The sequence below is a fragment of the Astatotilapia calliptera genome, chromosome 17 (genome assembly GCF_900246225.1).
Source record: "Astatotilapia calliptera chromosome 17, fAstCal1.2, whole genome shotgun sequence".
Lineage (NCBI taxonomy): Eukaryota > Metazoa > Chordata > Actinopteri > Cichliformes > Cichlidae > Astatotilapia > Astatotilapia calliptera.
The window spans coordinates 1018623-1029278 of record NC_039318.1 but is presented as its reverse complement, the minus strand read 5'-3'; the positions used below and the strand labels follow the sequence as shown (position 1 = coordinate 1029278).

The window sequence follows — 10656 nt, the reverse complement described above, 5'->3', positions numbered from 1 at the left end:
AAATTTGCAGGGAGAGTTATTGATCATAAAAGCGACGGAATGGGGCATTGGATCATGGTGTTGGTAGAAGTCTGTGAACAGAAAATTATTCTTATTAACGTGTATGGATACAATAACAGGTCGCTAAATAGAAATATGATGTCTAACTTAAGTAAATTAATTGCAAAGTGGAGTACTACATATGGTTCTACCCAGGTGATAACTGGAGGCGATTTTAACCTGGCTCCTAACTCATGGCTTGACAGACAACCACAAAGAGGAAATCAACCAGAACACGATAGCATTATTTGTGACTTTTGTACGACAACTAATATGATCGATTATTGGAGGATGACAAACCCAAATACGAAGAAATATACTTGGTTTAGTCCATCAAATAAAAACGTATGTTCAAGATTAGATTATTGGCTTGTCTCCCAAAGCGTAACATTTTACGCTAGGTGACAAATCGTCACCATATTACGTTTTCGGCTACCCACCACGTTCCTAAAATGTGAGACCCAGTCAACCCCACTTACTGATCATTGTCTGACAAGTCTCTTATTATCTCTACGTAAACAACAAAGATCTGACAACATATGGAAATTTAACAATAGTTTATTACAAAACGAAGACTTCTGTAAACAAGTTAAAGAACTTAAATCAGAAATTAACAATATGAGCATGACTAATGTCAGTAAATGGGAATGGTTTAAATATAGTGTGAAACAATTAGCTATAGAAACGGGAAAGAAAGTGTCTGCCCTACGCGTATGTGAACAGAAAAATCTAATTGAACAAATTCATTTATTATGTGGTAAACCCTGTATGACTGTGGAAGAGTCAGAACGCTTACAATCTTTACAAAATAAGCTAGATGAGGTGTACTCGACAGAACTTACAAGAACATTAACATGTTCTATAGTAATCTGTATAAATCAAGAACTGAAAAAGAAAATGCAGATATCTTTTTTGATATGATTAAAGATCAGGTAAAAAAATTGGAAGAGGATGATAAAACATGGTTACAAGAAGATTTGAAAATATCCGAATTAGATACAGCTCTAAAACAAATGAAAAATGGAAAATCGCCTGGAATTGATGGTCTAACGATTGAATTTTATAAAACCTTTTGGCAAGACATTAAAGATTTGTTATTTAATGGCTTTTTGGATTGTTTAAAAAATGAAGAACTATCCCCAACAATGAAAACAGGATTAATAACCTTATTACCCAAACCAAACAAAGATTTACAAATGCTAGACAATTGGAGACCCATAACACTTTTATGTAACGACTACAAATTATTAGCCTTAGTATATGCAAATAGGCTTAAAAGCGTCTTAACTAAATTGATTGATGAGTGCCAATCAGCGTTTATTAAAGGAAGGCAGATTCATAATAACATAAGATTAATATTAGATATGATTGACTATCGATCCTTTATTAATTCAGAAAGTTTAATACTATTTATTGACTTTTTTAAAGCATTTGATTCAATAGACCATAATTTTTTATTTAGATCTTTAGAACTTTTTGGATTTGGAAACAAATTTTGCAAAGTGATCAAACTGTTCTACAAACAAATTTATAGTTATGTTTCGCTCAATCCAGGCATAACATCTAGGATAGACATATTCTGTGGAATTCGACAGGGTTGCCCAATTTCTCCAAAATTATTTATTCTTTGCACTCAATTAATGGCTTACCTCATTGTGAACCATTCAGACATCGAAGGAATAAACATTTTTGATATTGAACTGAAAATAAGTCAGTTTGCAGATGACACAGTAATATTTTTAAAGGATAAATCAATACTCGAGAAAGCATTGAATGTCATTTCAATTTTTTCTAAAGCTTCAGGCTTGTGTCTGAACCTGAAGAAGTGTGAACTTTTGCCACTTTATGATTGCTTGGAAAATAGCATGAGGACGATTCCAGTGAAAAATGAAGTTAAGTATCTAGGCATCTATTTAGACAAAGACATCAACACTAGAGAATCAAAAAACCTAAAAGACAAAATTGATGGCATGTCCAAAACACTAAATCATTGGTTGACGAGAGATATTACAATTTTTGGACGCAATCTATTATCCAAATCAGAGGGCGTCTCAAAGATGGTTTATCCAGCATACTCACTATACATTACCCCGAAAAGCATTAAAAAGATTAACTCTATAATCTATCAATTCATTTGGCGCAATAAAACACATTACATTAAAAAATCACAACTTGTCAAAGATTACGCTAAAGGTGGTATAAAGTCAATTGATTTTCAATCAATGGTTGGAGTATTTAAAATAAACTGGATAAAAGCCTTCCTCTTGAAACCTGACTCCATATGGTTCCATATCCCAAAAAATATTTTCAAAAAGGTGGGAGGGTTGGATTTTCTCCTGAAATGTGGTTTTGATATATTGAAGTTGCCTGTGAAACTGTCAGAATATCATAAGCAGGTCTTGTCTTATTGGAAGATGGTGTTTGCCCATAACTTTTCACCACATTGCTCCACCTTGTGGAATAACAGAACAATTACAATTAATAAGAAGTCATTGTTTATTAAAGAGTGGTTTGAAAAAAACATAATCTTTATAACAGACTTACTTGATGAAAGGGGTCAGTTTCTCTCAGTGGGTGTTTTTAATGCTAAGTTTAACATTCAGTGTTCCCTTAGAGAATATGACAAGGTTTGTAAGGTAATCCCCTTACCTCTGTTGAGTTTGATTCAAGGTTATTTGTATTACTCTAAGGCACAAATTAGTCTACCTTCTTTACATCTAAATCAGATTCCTTTGACGGATAAAAACTGTAATAATAAAACCATGAACAAGATATTTAAAAACAAATTATTTCACGACTTTAACAGTAACACAAAACTAAAAGGGAGTAATATTAAAATAACGAACAAATATACGCACTTTTTAAAATGGCCTATCCCCCCCAAAGTCAAAGAAATGCAATTTAAAATAATTAATGGATATTACCCAGCAGCTGAAATGCTTAAAAAAAGGTTTGGGTTTGAGGTAGAGCCATGTGGATTTTGTTCACAAAAGGTGGAAAGTATTGATCATTTGTTTTTTTTTCCTGCTCAGTAACAACTGACTTTTGGCAAGATTTAGTAGACTGGTTGAGTATAAGAATAGATGGGATGACCCCACTGACTCTAACACAAGTTTTATATAATAATGGTGATCCATCTAAGGAACTGTCCATGCTACACAAGGTGGTGATAATTATGGGCAAATACCACATACACAAATGCAAATGGCAAAGTAAAAGACCTTCCCTAACTGTATTGAAAATTGAATTAAAATCTTTTTTGTCATCTTTAGAATTACTGAGGGATTCATGTAAAGAGGCTGCTTTGATATGCGACAATGGGACTCAATCTCTATCCTTTTAATGATTGTGTTTTTGGTGTACTAAGTAAGCCACATATATGTTAAAGTGTTCACAGAAAAGAAACTGTTATATGTCATAAAAATGGCCTTCATATATTTATGTTTATGTATATATGTGTTTTTGTTTTGTTTTTCGTTTGGTTTCTTATTCAACCTTTTCAAGATGTTGTTGCACTAATGTTGTCTCCCAACGAGAGATTGTAATATGTGCATAAATTTAATTAAAGTATGGAGAAAAAAAAAAAAAGAGAGAGACTGTCACTAACCGATCCGTACCGGAAACCCGATCGGTACCCCGCATGCGCGAAAGGTGTCTACTTCCGGTCGAAGCATTTTACGATAGTATCTGTTAAGATGTTAAGAATAACAAGTATCTCTTAAAATGTTTCCGATAATGAAACATTTAATATAATGTAGACAAAAAAAAAAGATAAAAAGATAGTGATAGATCGGGACTCCCGATCCTTACTGCGCATGTGCAGGGGTTTTCTTCTTCTTCTGTTCGGTTAATGGTGTACGAGGATACCGCCACCAGGTGGAGAGACTGTGTAACACTTTTTTTAAAAAAACTTTTATTAACAATTGGAACAATACAGTCACAAACAAAATAACACATTATAGTGCAAATGAACTCTCATGGAGGATAAAAAAAAAAAAAAAAAAGAAGAACACGGTCAATACAACAAAACTAACAGCAAGGATATGGGGGGAGAGGGCTAGACAAAAGATCCACAGTATTAACGGGGAAGAAATTAAAAAAAAAAAAAAAAAAGGAGCACAATATAGGTAATAATCAAAACAGTAGGAAATGGGAAATGTCATCATAGATTGCGGCAAATCTGCTTGACTTCAGTTTTTTAAGTGACATGAAATAATGTTTAAAGTCATTGATGAACCAAGTAAAGGATGGTTTTCTATTCCTCCATTTACAACAATGTATATGGTATTTACCTAACAGGATGACAATGTTAATCACAGTACAGACAGATGGATGTTGTTTAGCCATATAGAAAATAATATCAGAAATACTAAACTGGGGAATATCATTGATCTTGAGGGATAACCAGCTGTGTAGTTCTAACCAAAAGGCAGCTGACACAGGACATGAGAAAAACAAATGGTGTAATGTTTCACAGGCTGAATCACAAAATGCACACTGGTTAACCTCAAATTTAAACCTCCTCTTTAAAAATTCAGACACAGGATATATATTATTAATTATCTTGAAATGAGTTTCTTTTACTTTTGGGGAGACAGGCCACTGAATGAATTTTGAGAACGCCTTTTCCATGAGTGACTGGTCCCCATGAAGGGCCTGCAAATATCTACCTGAGTTAAACCCCTGGAAAAGAATAGATTTAAAATTCACACTGATAAATTTATTGTTACATTTACTATCATTTAGGATGCCAGTTACCAATTTTTAGGTTTGGCAGCGCTGGATTGACCTCAGAGTGTAGCATTGTGTTGCATATCAGCTGCCTTAGGGCCAAAGGGATAGCACAGCAAACTTTTCTGTATTCTTTTAATGGACAATTAAAGTTGTGTCTCTTTGAGAAAGGCACGTAATCCAATAGAGCACCACTCAAATCCAGCAAGTCAGTTACAAACAAGATACCACTCTCAAACCAGTTCCTGATAAATAATGTCTTTTTGTTAGCAGTTATCACTCTATTGTTCCATAGGGTTGACATGTGAGGAGAAAAGTTGTGTGTAAACATCATTTTCCAAAAATGAAGAATCTGTTTGTGAAAATTAGAGAGTGTAACAGGTATTTTACTAGTCTCAAAGTCACATTTTAATAGAAAATCAATTCCTCCTAGTTCCTTAAATAAAGATCTGGGTATATGAAACCACATGGAATCAGACTGAGATAAGCAAGCTCTGAGCCAGTTGATCTTAAAAGTTCCGATCATTGATTCAAAGTCTAAGGCTCTGACACCACCCTTCTCATAGTCTTTAACCAACTGTGATCTCTTAATATAGTGGGTTTTGTTTTTCCATAGGAATTGAAAAATAATTGAGTTGGCTTTCCTAATATTTTGGGGAGAAACATAAAGAGAATGACATGGGTAAATTAATTTAGAGATACCTTCAGCTTTGGAAAGGATGACTCTGCCAAATATAGTAATATCCCTGGTCAACCAACGACTAAGGGATTTCTTCATGTCGACGATACGATTGCAGATGTTGTTGTCTTCTCTTCGGGACATATCTTTAGAAATCACTATACCTAAATATTTAACTTCCAGTTCAACTCTTATAGAAGCTATATTAGAATCAGAACACGTGTGAATAGGTAACAATTCACATTTGTTAATATTCAGACATAGTCCTGACGCCTGGGAGAATAATGAGATAGTGTTAAGCGCTTTAGCTACCATGGATTTATCTCTTAAAAACAGTGCAGTATCGTCAGCAAACTGGCTTATTTTGAATTCCTTGTCAAAAATGTTAATACCATACAAATCAGGGTCTTTTTGGATGATAAGTGCCAGCAGTTGAGTGGTTAATATGAACAATTTGGGGGAAATAGGGCATCCCTGACGGATACCTCTCTGCACATCAAACCTAGGTGTCATTCCAGGGTTAAGCGAGACAAAGCTAGAAATGTTACTGTAAAACATTTTGATCACATTACAAAAGTTATCCCCAAAACCCAGGAAATTCAAGGCTTTAAGCAGGAAGGGATGTTCAACCGTGTCAAAAGCCTTATAAAAGTCCAAAAACAACACTAAGCTTTCTGTCTTTATATACTGGCGATAATCAAGCATATCAAAAATCAATCTAATGTGATTGTGTATATGTCTTCCTTTTATAAACGCCGACTGACATTCATCCACTAAATGTGTTAAACAATCATTTAAGCGGTTCGCATATACATGAGCCAGTAATTTATAATCATTACACAGAAGGGTTATGGGTCTCCAATTATCCAGAAGTAGTTTGTCTTTGTTGGGTTTTGGAATTAGCATCAACTCCAGCAGATATTTTTGTCACTCTGGAGCACATTTTAGGAAAATAACAAGAAGTAACAAGTTACAAGTAACGCGTTACTGCCCATCTCTGGTTGTATGTGTTCTTCCCTGAGTTCCTCTATCGTACGCTGCAGTGGGTCTAACTGCAGTGGGTCTAACTGATCACCGTTTCCCTGTGACATTTCTTTAAAGGTTTAAAGCTCAAAAGTGGAAAAAAAAAAGGTCATCTAAAAAGTAGGGGTGGGGGAAAAAATCGATACTGTGTAGCATCGTGATATTTTGTTTTCTAATAATGTATCGATACAGGGACAGCAGAAATCGATATTTTGTTACAAAAAAAAGGTTTTGTGGACTCTGACTTCAGAGCATGTTGATCCTTTTTCTGAGCAAGAATCCTGACATTCCTTCACTGTCCAAATGTGTTTAACTTTTTTTTGGCAGCAATAAACATGACAGTTTACTTATTTTAATTTAAGACATGTTTTATTTTAATTAAGTTTAAAACTTTTTTATTTAATGTAAAATTATATTTTGTTTTAATTTACTTTCAAATTCTTCAGTTGCTGAAGGGGCTGCATAGTTTTCATATTGCATAGTTCAGAATAGTTATAATTGTACCAGATGGTTGCATTCAGTTCAGTGGGACTAGACTGTAATACAAACCGTTCAGTTTGTCAACAATAAAACTGAAATGAGAGAAAGACTGAGTGTGAGACTTTGATATTAGATAAAATGAATATTGATCAAGTTTACCTTTATGTACAGAATCTGAATATCGCAAAATATTTTAAAAAATTGCAATAATATCGTATCGTGGGATGTATGGTGATTCCCACCTCTACTAAAAAGTATCTGTGACAGTGTATCTACAGATGTATTATGTAACAAATATTGTTTGTTTAATATGTTGGCATTACTAAATTTGGCTCAATGCTTACATACATGTGTAAAAAGCAAATGTAGGAGCTGTTATATTAGCACTCGGTGTATTACTAAGATAACCACATTAACATTACTGACACTCGCTGACTTTTAATAGTCATTCTATAAATGCTGTCCGTGTAAATGGTCTTACCTGTAAACACTGCATATCCACCGGATTCCAGCCAGAGTGGATTCTGGAGTCTTCCACGCTCCTGTTAGTGATCCTCCATCTGGATGGATGAGAACAACCTTCTGAACAATCTAGCAGGAGATGGCCCATATCTATGGGACTGATTTGTGCTAATAACGCCCATTGTATGGACTGATAACAGCCGAAGCGAGAAGGGTCTTGCTGCAGCCACTGTGGAGCTCCACAGTAACCGGATACACGTGACCTCCACAGTAGCCGGAAGCACGTGACCTCCACAGTAGCCGGAAACACGTGACCTCCACACTAGCCGTAAACATTCATGGATACCGTGGAAGTCTTGCAAGTTGATCACAAAGGTTGGTTAAGTCTTTCTTAAATAAATTTGCCGTTAGTGATTTCATAATTCTAGGAATCGTCTAGTTTTCTTACAATGATCACGTTGCCACTTATTTAGCGTTACAACAACATTCCTCTTTATTTGAATGTTTTTTCATCGTGCTCCATGGCAGAGAAACACACAGATATGCTTTTTCCTGGGCCTGGTTTAAGTAAGAGAGCTGGATTAACGGCTTCTGTGGGCGAGAAGAAGCAAAAACCACATTTTGCATTAGAGTATGATTTATTGTTGGCGTCAGAGATGCAAAATAACGAATACTTCAATACTGTACTTAAGTAGCATTTTCTGGTGTCTTTACTGCTGTACTTTTTTGTGCCTACTGTATACTTCTTTATACTTCTACTTCTCACATTGTAGCACGCGTATCTGTACTTTGTAATCCGTACATTTGTAAATCAGCCCCCCGCACGCGTGCTTTGGACGCAAGATTACTTCAAAATTTTGTACATAAATTATATTTTAAACCCTGTACTTCTTGCTTCGACTTGACTAAAAAGTCGAGTCGGTGCTTTTTAAACAGAGGTATCTAAACTGTAGTAAGGAACGTGTGCACTTGTGACACCTTTGGTTAGCGTCAACACTGTAAATTTCGTCACAAACAGATTTATATATTTATCAATACTTCTATTCGTTATTCTTTTCTGTACAGCTTTTTTATTGCCCAGATTTTAGTTAGCCTCTGTTCAATTGACTGTTATATGTCAATAGAAACATGTCTCACAAATTAAAGTGTCTTGTAAAATATTTGTGGGGTTTTTTTCAAGGATTTTCTTCCCAAATCTATTACATGCCAACTGTAAATTGTTATTTCTGCTAAATCCTTAACTTAAATGTATATATGGTGTTTATCTGTTTCTCTCTCTGTTTTAGATGCACACATCAATCTGAAATTCGGGCTTAAAGCCAGAATTGCAGGAATGCAACACGTGTTGCAGAGGACTCTTTCACTGCCCTCTGTGCCCCACTTTCAGCCCTACTGTCAGGGCAAAGATTGAGGAGCATCTCAGTGTGCATATAAAAAATGCTTTGCCTTTCAAAGGTATGTTTGTATTAAATATACTTTATAGTTATAAATATGCACTTTTTTAAGCACGTCTGCAGTATCTTTGTTGACTTAAAAGTTGCTGTTGATATTGTACAGTTCATCTGCAACAAAAATAGTGTTTTTATAAAATATATTTTTATTTACTTTTCACCACTTTTCTTGACATAACTTTTGTGATCCATACCATTTTGCTTTCATTATTGAGGTTGGCTTGGATGTTTTTGTTAACATGTACAATCTGATTGTTAGACAAATTGGTTGCATTCTATACAACTACATTTAAATTACATCTGTTTGTTTGTTTGTTTTTTTCTCTTACAGATAAAATGATATGCCGGTGCAGGCTGCCTTGTAGGACAACAGGACACTTTCACCGCCCTGTCTGTAAGATTACAATCATACGGCGTGGGGATATGGCAAGGCATTTATTGTCTTGTCAGCATTCTTCAATGCCAAGTCAGCCACCATTATCAGGACTGCTCCCCGCTGAACTCTCCGAGGAGACCCGTATTCCTCCGGCAGTACTCTTCGAGGAGCCCCGTTTCCCCCCCCAAGGTTTTGTCTTCGGTATCTGAACCATTTTCTGAGTCTTTGTTAGAACATTCATTGGCTCTACCCTCTGTGTTCAATAAAACTACAGCTGATGGAAAGTCCATGAAAATGACATGCCCTCACTGTGGCCTTACTCTTCATAGCTCTGGCAAGCTATTTGCACACTGGAGAGAGGAAGCCAAAGCTGTGCTTGAAGGACAACACGTGCCCATTTTCAGACTGAAAAAGCGCAAGTTCCAGGAAGTCAGTCAGGTCAGTATTCACTTTAAACAGTAGTGTAATTACATGGTTAGTGACATTTGAATAACTGTTAAAAAACTGTTCTGCAACAGAGAAATAACTATGTTTTCATCCCCATTTGCCTGACACAGGAGCCAGCAGTTGTTGAAGATCTGCGTCCTGCTGTGCCTTATTTTGGTTGTCCAAAATAAGGCACTTTTCTGTGGACATGTAACAATGCCCAAATATGTGTCCTTAAATCAAGAGCAGAGGGTCTTAATAGACATGTCAGAGGAAGAAGACACTGGAGCAAGGGACTTGTTCCTCTTTGTTTTTCAGTTTGCAGAGGACATGGAGCTCTTTTTGAAAGCATGTGCTGATGATCAGGGGCTAAGGGTCAGTGCTATGTTTGACATGTAATGGACAAATGAAGGCACTGGCTGTGTTTGTTTGTTTGTTTAATATGTTGTTGTTGTTGTTGTTGTTTTTTTGTTTTGTTTTTTTGCGTAGTACAAAATTCCAATTAAACTTATTTCAAAATGTTGTTCACTTGATTCTGTGTCCATACTTATAATAAATGATTACAGTGAAACAGCATTAAATGTAAATGTAACAGCATTTTTTTAAACTTATAATTTCAAAATAAAAAGCTTATTATTGATATTAACAGTAAAGAATTGTAATCAATAATATTTTTATACATTTTAAACATTAACACTCTGGGCTCTATCCTGGCTATCTGTGGACACTTCACTTATTCTTTTTTTTGACTACTGCACTGCAGTGGACCAAAACAATGACACGGGTTTGATCTTAAGGATCTAATAGTTATGTGTGTTGTGCATGACATTGCCACACAAATGTGTATTTGCAAGATAGAGTAGAATAAATTATGACGCATGAAATATTACATAGGCTGCAGTGAATTTCTGTTGATACAGTTTCCCAGTCAAACTTAGCTTTGAAGCACATGCTAAAAACACTTTTACTCTTGTACATTTCAAAACAAG

The 10656-nt window shown here is 35.3% G+C and overlaps 1 long non-coding RNA gene across 2 annotated transcripts; it reads left to right on the top strand.

Annotated features, from left to right (window-relative positions):
- The first annotated feature begins 8154 nt into the window (after positions 1-8154).
- LOC113009281 (uncharacterized) lies at positions 8155-10104 on the top strand. 2 transcript variants are annotated; one of them, XR_003270151.1, is made up of 4 exons: positions 8155-8869; positions 9197-9430; positions 9516-9679; positions 9799-10104. It is a non-coding gene; the product is annotated as an uncharacterized LOC113009281 (long non-coding RNA). The 2 variants fall into 2 exon arrangements; XR_003270150.1 differs by having other exon boundaries at positions 9197-9442; positions 9571-9679.
- The last annotated feature ends 552 nt before the right edge of the window (positions 10105-10656 follow it).